This window comes from Podarcis liolepis, assembly GCF_965112155.1.
Source record: "Podarcis liolepis genome assembly, chromosome: 2".
NCBI classification, from domain to species: domain Eukaryota; kingdom Metazoa; phylum Chordata; class Lepidosauria; order Squamata; family Lacertidae; genus Podarcis; species Podarcis liolepis.
The window spans coordinates 10957002-10967745 of NC_139555.1; positions in this window are offsets into that span (position 1 = coordinate 10957002).

Here is a 10744-nt window from a genome sequence, read left to right on the forward strand (position 1 = left end):
GCCCTCCCTCTGGAATGCCCTCCCACCGGATGTCAAAGAGAACAACAACTACCAGACTTTTAGAAGACATCTGAAGGCAGTCCTGTTTAGGGAAGTTTCTAATGTTTGATGTTTTATTATGCCAGATGGGTGGGGCAGAAATAAATTATTATTATTATTATTATTATTATTATTATTGTTGTTGTTGTTGTTGTTGTTATTATTATTAAAGGGAGCAGGGAAGTGGGTGCTTTATTTGCAAAATGGGTCACTGCAGAAACAAACCTAACATTTTTGGAGTTGTGGCGTTCTAGAAGTTTTCTCATTGCTGAGGTGTGGAGCTTATTGATTGTTAAACAAATTGGGTGTGGCCAAAGTCACCACCAACAACTTGGCTATTTGCTACTGGCAATGAGCTCCACATATAGGTGTAACTGTCAAAGCATGAGATTATATAATCCTGCGGGCCATCAAGCAGAGTCCCTTGACTGGACTCTGATATTACATTTTATTGAAGTTACTGCTAACCTTTGGATAGGAAATGGACTCATTGGTGTGCACCCATGCACGGATGTGCTGCAGCTTATCTCACTGATCCTGGTCTTGTCAGGACCACGTTGCCAGTGGTACAATTTTAGTCAGCGCTTACATTCGCCAGTGTTACAGCTCCACCATCCTTGTGAAACAAACAAACAGGAATGCAGAGAGAGAGAGAGAGAGAGAGAGAGAGGACTGTGGTAGATAAAGTGGGCCAAAGTCACATTGGCTTTTGGAATGAATGGTCAAAAGAGGAGCAGAGCCCAGAGCTACCAGCAGACAGTCCCATGTTTCAACCACAAGACCTATCAACGCATGAGAGCAAGGCCACAAGCTTGATCACTGGAGTTAGAGAGCTGACAGAGAAAAAGAGAACCCTTTGCCAGCTTTTCATGTTGGATCACATGAGAGCAAAGCATTCTAGTAGGACAAAGCAGAAGGAGCTGCCCAGATTATAGACAAGGAGAGGCAGGACAGAGATGACTACAGAGAAAAGGCGTTTGCAAATTCCAGAGGTGTCTCTGCTTCTGCTTGTGGGTGCAGCTGCCCATGCAACGTAAGTTTTTCAGCTATGGCTCTACTCTGAGTCAAGCTAATGTGGTTGACATTCATCTCAGGAGTCCCATATTGGGTACTGCAAAGGGTCACAGAGTGTGAATGTGCAGCAATCCACACAGCCCATGGTCGTTTTAAGTATGCTTGTGCAGGAGAACTTCCTAAGGAATTGTGAGGATGCTTTAAAGCCACCCTGAATATTTTCCTTGCTTGCTCCATCTTGCTGTTCCAGCAGACCCAATGATTTTCCATTCCTCAGGCCAGAAGGCCAATAGCACAGTGCAGATACTGCAAAGAGCATATATTTTATCAGCTGACACAGGAAATAGTGGAGAATCATCTCCCTCCCATTCCCCTTCCAAACTGCCTGCTTGCTCCACAAATCAACTTACGATATTCCTCCAGTGATGGCCATGAAGAATTCTCCAGAAGAAGAAGAAGAACAACACAAGCTAAACGTAATACTCGTGGTTCTCAACCTCCAAGAAGAAGTAGGTCTGAAGTGTGTGGGAAGAATGACCTGACCCATTCTCCAAATAGCTCTCCTTGTCAGTAAGAAGTCTTTGGCCATTTCATTGTCCTTCGAAGGAATATGGTCCAACAGTTAGTCCCTATGGCATCTTTCTTCAATCTAGTTCCCTCCAGATGTTGTGGACTACAACTTCCATATCCCCTAGCCACTAAACCCTGAAGATTGACAATGATAGCAGCTCACACTAACAATGATTTTCCAGGGACATGGAACTGAAAATGAGACGCTCCCTGGTAAATAGGGACCATCGGAATTGTGTAATAAATTGGTTCCTTTATGCTCACTGATGTTATGAGCACCGACCAGAAGGCTGTACAACACCCTTCGGGAGAGGAGGTGTCTGCTACCACAACTACAGTGGTACCTCAGGTTAAGTACTTAATTCATTCCGGAGGTCCGTTCTTAACCTGAAACTGTTCTTAACCTGAAGCACCACTTTAGCTAATGGGGCCTCCCGCTGCTGCTGCGCCGCCAGAGCATGATTTTTGTTCTCATCCTGAAGCAAAGTTCTTAACCTGAAGCACTATTTCTGGGTTAGCAGAGTCTGTAACCTGAAGCGTATGTAACCTGAGGTACCACTGTATTAATTTTAAAAGGTTAATTGGCTAGAAAGTTGAACCAGTTATCCAGGTGCCATGGCCGCTAGAGAATTTTCAATAGGTAGACAAGGCAGGAGTGGAGCCTGAGATCGGGAATTAACAAAGGGCAGAAAGCGAAAGAGGGTTCACCTACCTTTAGCCCTAGTCAGAGGGAAGGAAGCTGTACCTATGTTAGAGTGCAGTGAATGCATGGGCCAATGAGAAGCAGCTGGGCTGTACTTTTTCCTTCCGCCGCATTTAATCACCCTCTTCGAAAGTAATTTGAGAAGTGGCCCCAGAGGCCTGAAAAGTTGGAGACAGAAGCTGGGAACCTGCCGTGCCCTAGGATGAGCCCCTAGGCCTGCTAACCAGCTGTTTCTCCCCGTCAGAGGGCATGATCTCCTTGGCTTTAATGAGGCTCATAAATCCTGCCGGTGTCACAGGCACACGGCTACACCTCATGCAAAGACAAACACAGCCTGCCACCTTTAACCCTGCTCGTGGGAGGAAGAATTGATGCCTGTGTATTTGCACTGCAACACCACAGAGACACCTAGTTAGTGGGCAACAAGAAGAGTGTGGTGCCACACTCATGCCACATTTACAGGATTATTTGTTACAGATAGGTAGCCGTGTTGGTCTGCCATAGTCAAAATAAAAAAAATTCCTTCCAGCAGCACCTTAAAGACCAACTAAGTTAGTTCTTGGTATGAGCTTTCGTGTGCATGCACACTTCTTCAGATACACTGAAAAAGAAGTTGCCAGATCCTTCTATATAGTGTGACAAAACAGAGTCACAAAACAGAGAAACCAGTAGGAGAACACTTCAATCTCCCAGGACATTCTATACAAGATCTCAAAGTAGCTGTTTTACTACAAAGGAATTTCAGAAATAGACTGGAAAGAGAAGCTGCTGAATTGCAACTCATTACCAAACTTAAAACCATGGAGAGACCTGGTCTGAACAAAGACATTGGATTCTTATCTCATTATACATGACTAAGCCATTTTTCACCTTCTCACCCCTTGCCTTTTGCAGTCGTTAAGAGTCGTCAACAGGCTCATCTCAGCTATCTGCCAATCTCCCATTCCCACCACCCTTCTGAGTAATACCCCTCCCCACCTTCTCACTATATAGAAGGATCTGGCAACTTCTGTTTCAGTGTATCTGAAGAAGTGTGCATGCACACGAAAGCTCATACCAAGAACTAACTTAGTTGGCCTTTAAGGTGCTACTGGAAGGAATTTTTTTATTAGGATTATTTGTGTGTGTGTGTGTATTTATATACATTTAAAATTTATGTTTCCACCATTTTGGCTTCCTCAGTGTGGCATGTGATAGCATAAATCCTGGACTATGGTCTGCAGGTAGCTGCCCTGATGAAGCTAAGCAGGTCTGAGTCAAGGCCCAGCACCAACCGCTATGTAGGGATGTGCATAGATGCTAGAAGATGATATATTTATTAGATATTGTCCTTCCACCCTCATGTTTGTGAGTTCAGCCGAGTGCCATCCCTTTGCAGCTTAAAAGGGAAGTTTAAAAGTAAAGGTACCCCTGACCATTAGGTCCAGTCGTGTCCGACTCTGGGGTTGCGGCGCTCATCTCGCTTTATTGGCCGAGGGAGCAGGCTTACAGATTCCGGGTCATGTGGCCAGCATGACTAAGCCACTTCTGGCGAACCAGAGCAGCGCTCGGAAACGCCGTTTACCTTCCCGCCGGAGCGGTACCTATTTATCTACTTGCACTTGACGTGCTTTTGAACTGCTAGGTGGGCAGGAGCTTCAAATTGCCCACCTTCCGATCGGCAAGCCCTAGGCTCAGTGGTTTAGACCACAGCACCACCCACGTCCCAAAAGGGAAGCTTAGATAGGCTAGTTTTATACCTTTTGGTGTCAGTAATCCAGGATACTTTTAAGGCAGACTGGATTCACCTGGTATTTCCCCTTTTCTCCTCCCTTAAAGCAACGGTCGCACAAACAGCCTTGTAAAAGGTAAAAATGACATCTACTCATTCAGGATACTTGTTGAAGATTAACAGGTACAGCAGCTTTGTTCAGGCAGGCTTAAAATGGTAATTCCGTTACAAACACATGAGCTGTGGCTCAGACTTAGCATATGTTCTACGTTGCTGGAATGGGGTGAAAGAGCAAAGGGAAAGTGCCCGGCCAGGTGAGAAGATTATATATGGCTATGCCTTCCCCCCTGTCAGAGAGGAGGGTCCAGCTCTCACTTTCTTACATCACTACTGGGAAAACCATAGCTTTAACTATATGGACCTTTGTTGGCAAGGTGATGTCTCTGCTTTTTAAAAAGCAGAGTCTGAAAATGTATGCTGTTATTTCACCAGCCTGCCAGTTCAATGATTTACTTTCACTGATCAAAATGGGCTTCTGTCAATTAATCAGCAATCCATGTGTTTTCCACCGGGGAGATTTTTATATCAGGGAAATGATGTCCGGAAAATGTTTTGTTTTTGTTTTTTAAACCCCTGCTCTGAAAAATTGGAGAGCTGCTGTTAGGTAAATATGCAGATTCTGGGATATCCTAGCATAGATCTCCTGCATCTTATCTCAGTTGTTCCTAAAAACCACTGGTCTAGACATTTGGGCAGCAGGTAGCTAGGATTTCTTCCAGCTGGAATCTTCTTCCAAAATGGTACATCTTGCAGAGAATCTTGGCTCAAAGCACTAAAGTAGTAAAATACTGCCTGCTCTGCTACCATGTTCCAATCTGCTTGCCAACATGGCTCTACACAGCTCGTTGTCCTTTAGGGCTGTCAATCTTTTTTTTTTTTTTGAAAAGTTTTTATTATTAAAATTATTCAGTATTAATACACACATATTGCAAATATACAAGCATACAAACATACATGTCATAAAGGTACCCCTGCCCGTACGGGCCAGTCGTGTCCGACTCTAGGGTTGTGTGCTCATCTCACTTAAGAGGCCGGGAGCCAGCGCTGTCCGAAGACACTTCCGGGTCACGTGACCAGCGTGACGAAGCTGCTCTGGCGAGCCAGCACCAGCACAGCACACGGAAACGCCGTTTACCTTCCCGCTATAAAGCGGTACCTATTTATCTACTTGCGCTTAGGGGTGCTTTCGAACTGCTAGGTGGGCAGGAGCTGGGACCGAACAACGGGAGCTCACTCCGCCGCGGGGATTCGAACCGCCGACCATACGATCGGCAAGTCCTAGGCACTGAGGTTTTACCCACAGCGCCACCCGCGTCCCTATACATGTCATACAATCCTTTAAAATGTTCAAACATACCTACACTCAATCCCACAGATAATTCCTTTTCCCATCACCATCCACCACCCCTCACCCCACCTTTGTGTTAGACTTCCAATCTACTCAATTGCAATTTGAAGGATTTCAAAAGAGAAGATAGACAGGGACCGGAAGGTGTTTAAAGGATACTTGCAAAACCATATTGAAAAATCAGAACTCCTATTAGAATAAACAAGTTCCGTTTTAAATACTGGAATACTAAATAAGATGGATAACAATTTGTAATAGAAAAATAAGCATGAAATTAGGTTAAAGGTATGTGAAAGAAAGTACTGTATTTTTTGCTCTATAAGATGCACCAGACCACAAGACGCACCTAGTTTTTGGAGGAGGAAAACAAGAAAAAAAATATTCTGAATCTCAGAAGCCAGGACAGCAAGAGGGATCGCTGCACAGTGAAAGCAGCAATCCCTCTTGCTGTTCTGGCTTCTGGGATAGCTGCGCAGCCTGCATTTGCTCCATAAGACGCACACACATTTCCCCTTACTTTTTAGGAGGGAAAAAGTGAGTCTTATAGAGCGAAAAATACGGTAATAGAAGTGGAGGGGCTGTTGATCTTGAGGGTATGTGGCCGGCAAGGTGCTGCTGGTATTCTGCCTCACCCTCACATTGTAACTGAGACCATGTCTAGTGACATTTGCAACACTTTCCAAAGGGTTTTGCCTCTTACGTAATTGCTCCCGTCAACGTCTTTATCTCTCTAGATTTTCAGCTAGATCTCCCATCTCCTCCTTCTTTGCCCTTCTTAAGCCTGATATGTGTGTAAGTGTGGGTTTGAATGTGTGTTGCATGATTCTGCAATATATACTCACTTTGAGGAACCTTCCTTGCTGTTTCCCTTTCTGGGCAAGTCTAGTAGGAACTACTCTCAGATCAACACCCTCCACCCACCGCTGTAAACTCTGTTATTTTGAAATCGGGGGGAAAATACTATGCCCTTCCCATGGTGTGACCTTTCATTCCAGCATCTGTACCAACGATGGCCAAGTCAGCCAAATTTATCAGCAAGTTCCAAAGAATAAGGCCTGATCTGCATACGCAGCAGAATGAGGAGGTAGAATAATCCGTAGGTGGTAAAATGGACAGTGCCACTTTATGCTGCAGGCAGAGGAATGCCATTTTTTAATGTACAAGTAAAGGAGTGTGTAAGGGACATGGGTGGCACTGTGGGTTAAACCACAGAGCCTAGGACTTGCCGATCAGAAGGTTGGCGGTTCGAATCCCCGCGACTGGGTGAGCTCCCGTTGCTCAGTCCCTGCTCCTGCCAACCTAGCAGTTCGAAAGCACGTCAAAGTGCAAGTAGATAAATAGGTACCGCTCCGGCGGGAAGGTAAACGGCGTTTCCATGCGCTGCTCTGGTTCGCCAGAAGCGGCTTAGTCATGCTGGCCACGTGACCCAGAAGCTGTACGCCGGCTCCCTTGGCCAATAAAGCGAGATGAGCGCCGCAACCCCAGAGTTGGTCACGACTGGACCTAATGGTTAGGGGTCCCTTCACCTTTACTTAAGGAGTGTGTAAGAAACTCTCCACTAATAGAAGAACTAGTTACCAACAAGCCAGGGACAAAGTTTTTAACCCCATTTTGTTTCCTGCTGCCTTAATTTTCTACCTGCAATAAGTTGCTTTGTCTCTGGGTGGATCTACACACAGGAAAACCCCCACTATAAATAAGTCATAAATTAAATTGTTATAGCAAAAGAAAAAAATCCCCAATGTAAAATGGCATAGAAAAGTTTTGTGCTCTATAGTTGCATGGTGTCTGGTGTATAGTGTCTGGTGTTGCATGTTTATAATGCATTGAAAACGCTGATTATGATTTTTTACTAATGTAGCTGAGTCCTCTGTGTGTTTTAATCATTCGGATAGAAGTGTAGACAAGGCCTAGCTAGAAGCACAGACCGGTGCCAAACAGCTTGGGATGGTTCCAACCAGTCCGAACCAGTTCCAACCGGCTTCGACCGGTTCTAACCAGCTTCGACCGGTTCAAAACGGTCTGGACCAGTTCCAACCAGTCAAGACCGGTTCTAACCAGCTTGGAACAGTTCCAACCAGTCTAGACCGGTTCTAACCAGCTTGGTCCAGTTCAAACCGGCTTGGACCTGTTGCTACCTGCTTGGACCGGTTCAAACCTGCTTGGACAGATTCCTACCAGTCTGAACCAGTTCCAACCGGCTTCGACTGGTTCCAACCGGTCCAAGCAGGTTGGAACCGGTCTAGACCGGTTGGGACTGGTTCATACCAGTATGAACTGGTCGAAGCCAGTTGGAACCGGTCGAAGCAGGTTGGAACTGGTTCAGACTGGTAGGAACCGGTCCAAGCCAGTTTGAACCGGTTCAGACCGGTTTGAACCGGTCAAAGCTGGTAAGAACTGGTTCAGACTGGTTTCAACCGGTCAAACCTGGTTGGAACCTGTCTAGACTGGTTGGAACTGGTCCAGGCCGGTTTGAACCGGTTGAAGCTGATTGGAACCGGTCTAGACCAGTTGGAACTGGTTCAAACCGGTTGGAACCGGTCTAAGCCTGTTTGAACTGGTCCAGACCGTTTTGAATTGGTTCAAGGCGGTTGGAACCGGTTCAGACCGGTTGGAACTGGTTCAGACTGGTTTGATCTGGTTCAAGCCGGTTGGAACCGGTCGAAGCAGGTTGGAACTGGTTCAGACTGGTAGGAAGCAGTCCAAGCCAGTTTGAACCGGTCCAAGTAGGTTGGAACTGGTCCAGGCCAGTTGGAACCGGTTCAAGGTGGTTGGAACCGGTTCAGACTGGTTGGAACCGGTCAAAGCCAGTTGGAACTGGTTCAAACTGGTTGGAACCGTTCAAAGCTGGTTGGAACCTGTCTAGACCGGTATGAACTGGTTGAAGCTGTTTGGGAACCGGTCGAAGCAGGTTGGAACTGGTTCAGACTGGCAGGAAGCAGTCCAAGCCGGTTTGAACTGGTCCAAGCAGGTTGGAACCGGTCTAGACCGGTTGAAACTGGCTCAAACCGGTTGGAACCGGTCTAGACCAGTTGGAACTGGTTCAAACCGGTTGGAACCGGTCCAAGCCAGTTTGAACTGGTCCAGACCGGTTTGAACCGGTTGAAGGCGGTTGGAACCGGTCAAAGCCGGTTGGAATTGGTTCAGACTGGTTTGAACCGGTCAAAGCTGGTTGGGACATGTCTAGACTGGTCGGTACTGGTCCAGACCGGTTTCAACCGGTTAAAGCCGGTTGGAACCGGCCTAGACCAGTTGGAACTGGTTCAAACTGGTTGGAACCGGTCCAAGCCAGTTTGAACTGGTCCAGACCGGTTTGAACCGGTTCAAGGCAGTTGGAACCGGTCAAAGCCGGTTGGAACCGGTTCCGACTGGTTGGAACCAGTCAAAGCCGGTTGGAACTGGTCTAGACCGGTTGGAACTGGTTCAAACCGGTTGGAACCAGTCCAAGGCAATTTGAACCGGTCCAGACCGGTTTGAACAGGTTCAAGGTGGTTGGAACCGGTTCAGACCAGTTGGAACTGGTCCAGACCGGTTTGAACTGGTTGAAGCCGGTTGGAACCGGTCAAAGTAGTTTGGAACTGGTTTAGACTGGCAGGAAGCAGTTGGAACTGGCTCAAACCGGTTTGAACCGGTTGAATCCAGTTGGAACTGGTTCAGATTGGTAGGAACCGGTTCAGGGCAGTTGGAACCAGTTCAGACTGGTTGGAACCGGTCAAAGCCAGTTGGAACTGGTTCAGACTGGTTGGAACCATTCAAAGGTGGTTGGAACCTGTCTAGACCAGTCGGTATTGGTCCAGACTGGTTTGAACTGGTTGAAGCCGGTTGGAACAGGTTCAAGGCGGTTGGAACCGGTTCAGACTCATTGGAACCGGTCAAAGCCAGTTGGAACCGGTCAAAGCCAGTTGGAACTCTTCTAGACCGGTTGGAACTGGTCCAAGCCAATTTGAACGGGTCCAGACCGGCTTGAACAGGTTCAAGGTGGTTGGAACCGGTTCAGACCGGTTGGAACTGGTCAAAGCCGGTTGGAACTGTTCCAGACCGGTTTGAACCGGTTAAAGCCGGTTGGAACCGGTCTAGACCAGTTGGAACTGGTTCAAACTGGTTGGAACCGGTTCAGACCAGTTGGAACTGGTCAAAGCCAGTTGGAACTGGTCCAGACCAGTTTGACCCATTTGAAGCCGGTTGGAACCAGTCTAGACCAGTTGGAACTGGTTCAAACCGGTAGGAACCGGTCCAAGCCAGTTTGAACTGGTCCAGGCCGGTTGGAACCAGATCAATGTGGTTGGAACCGGTTCAGACTGTTTGGAACCGGTCAAAGCCAGTTGGAACTGGTCCAGACCGGTTTGAACCGGTTCAAGGCGGTTGGAACCGGTTCAGACTGGTTGGAACCAGTCGAAGCCGGTTGGAACTGGTCTAGACCGGTTGGAACTGGTTCAAACCGGTTGGAACCGGTCCAAGGCAATTTGAACCGGTCCAGACCGGTTTGAACAGGTTCCAGGTGGTTGGAACCGGTCTAGACCAGTTGGAACTGGTTCAAACCGGTTGGAACCAGTCCAAGCCAGTTTGAACTGGTCCAGGCCTGTTGGAACCGGTTCAAGGCAGTTGGAACCGGTTCAGACTGGTTGGAACCGGTCAAAGCCAGTTGGAACTGGTTCAGACTGGTTGGAACCGTTCAAAGCTGGTTGGAACCTATCTAGACCGGTCGGTACTGGTCCAGACCGGTTTGAACTGGTTGAAGCCAGTTGGGAACCGTCGAAGCAGGTTGGAACTGGTTCAGACTGGCAGGAAGCAATCCAAGCTGGTTTGAACCGGTCCAAGCAGGTTCGAACTGGTCTAGACCGGTTGAAACTGGCTCAAACCGGTTAGAACTGGTCTAGACCAGTTGGAACTGGTTCAAACCGGTTGGAACCGGTCCAAGCCAGTTTGAACTGGTCCGGACCGGTTTGAACCGGTTCAAGGCGGTTGGAACCGGTCAAAGCCGGTTGGAACTGGTTCAGACTGGTTTGAACTGGTGAAAGCTGGTTGGGACCTGTCTAGACTGGTCAGTACTGGTCCAGACCGGTTTGAACTGGTTGAAGCCGGTTGGAACCGGTCAAAGTAGTTTGGAACTGGTTTAGACTGGCAGGAAGCAGTTTGTACTGGCTCAAACCGGTTTGAACCGGTTGAATCCAGTTGGAACTGGTTCAGATTGGAAGGAACCGGTTCAAGGCAGTTGGAACCAGTTCAGACTGGTTGGAGCCGGTCAAAGCCAGTTGGAACTGGCTCAGACTGGTTGGAACCGTTCAAAGCTGGTTGGAAC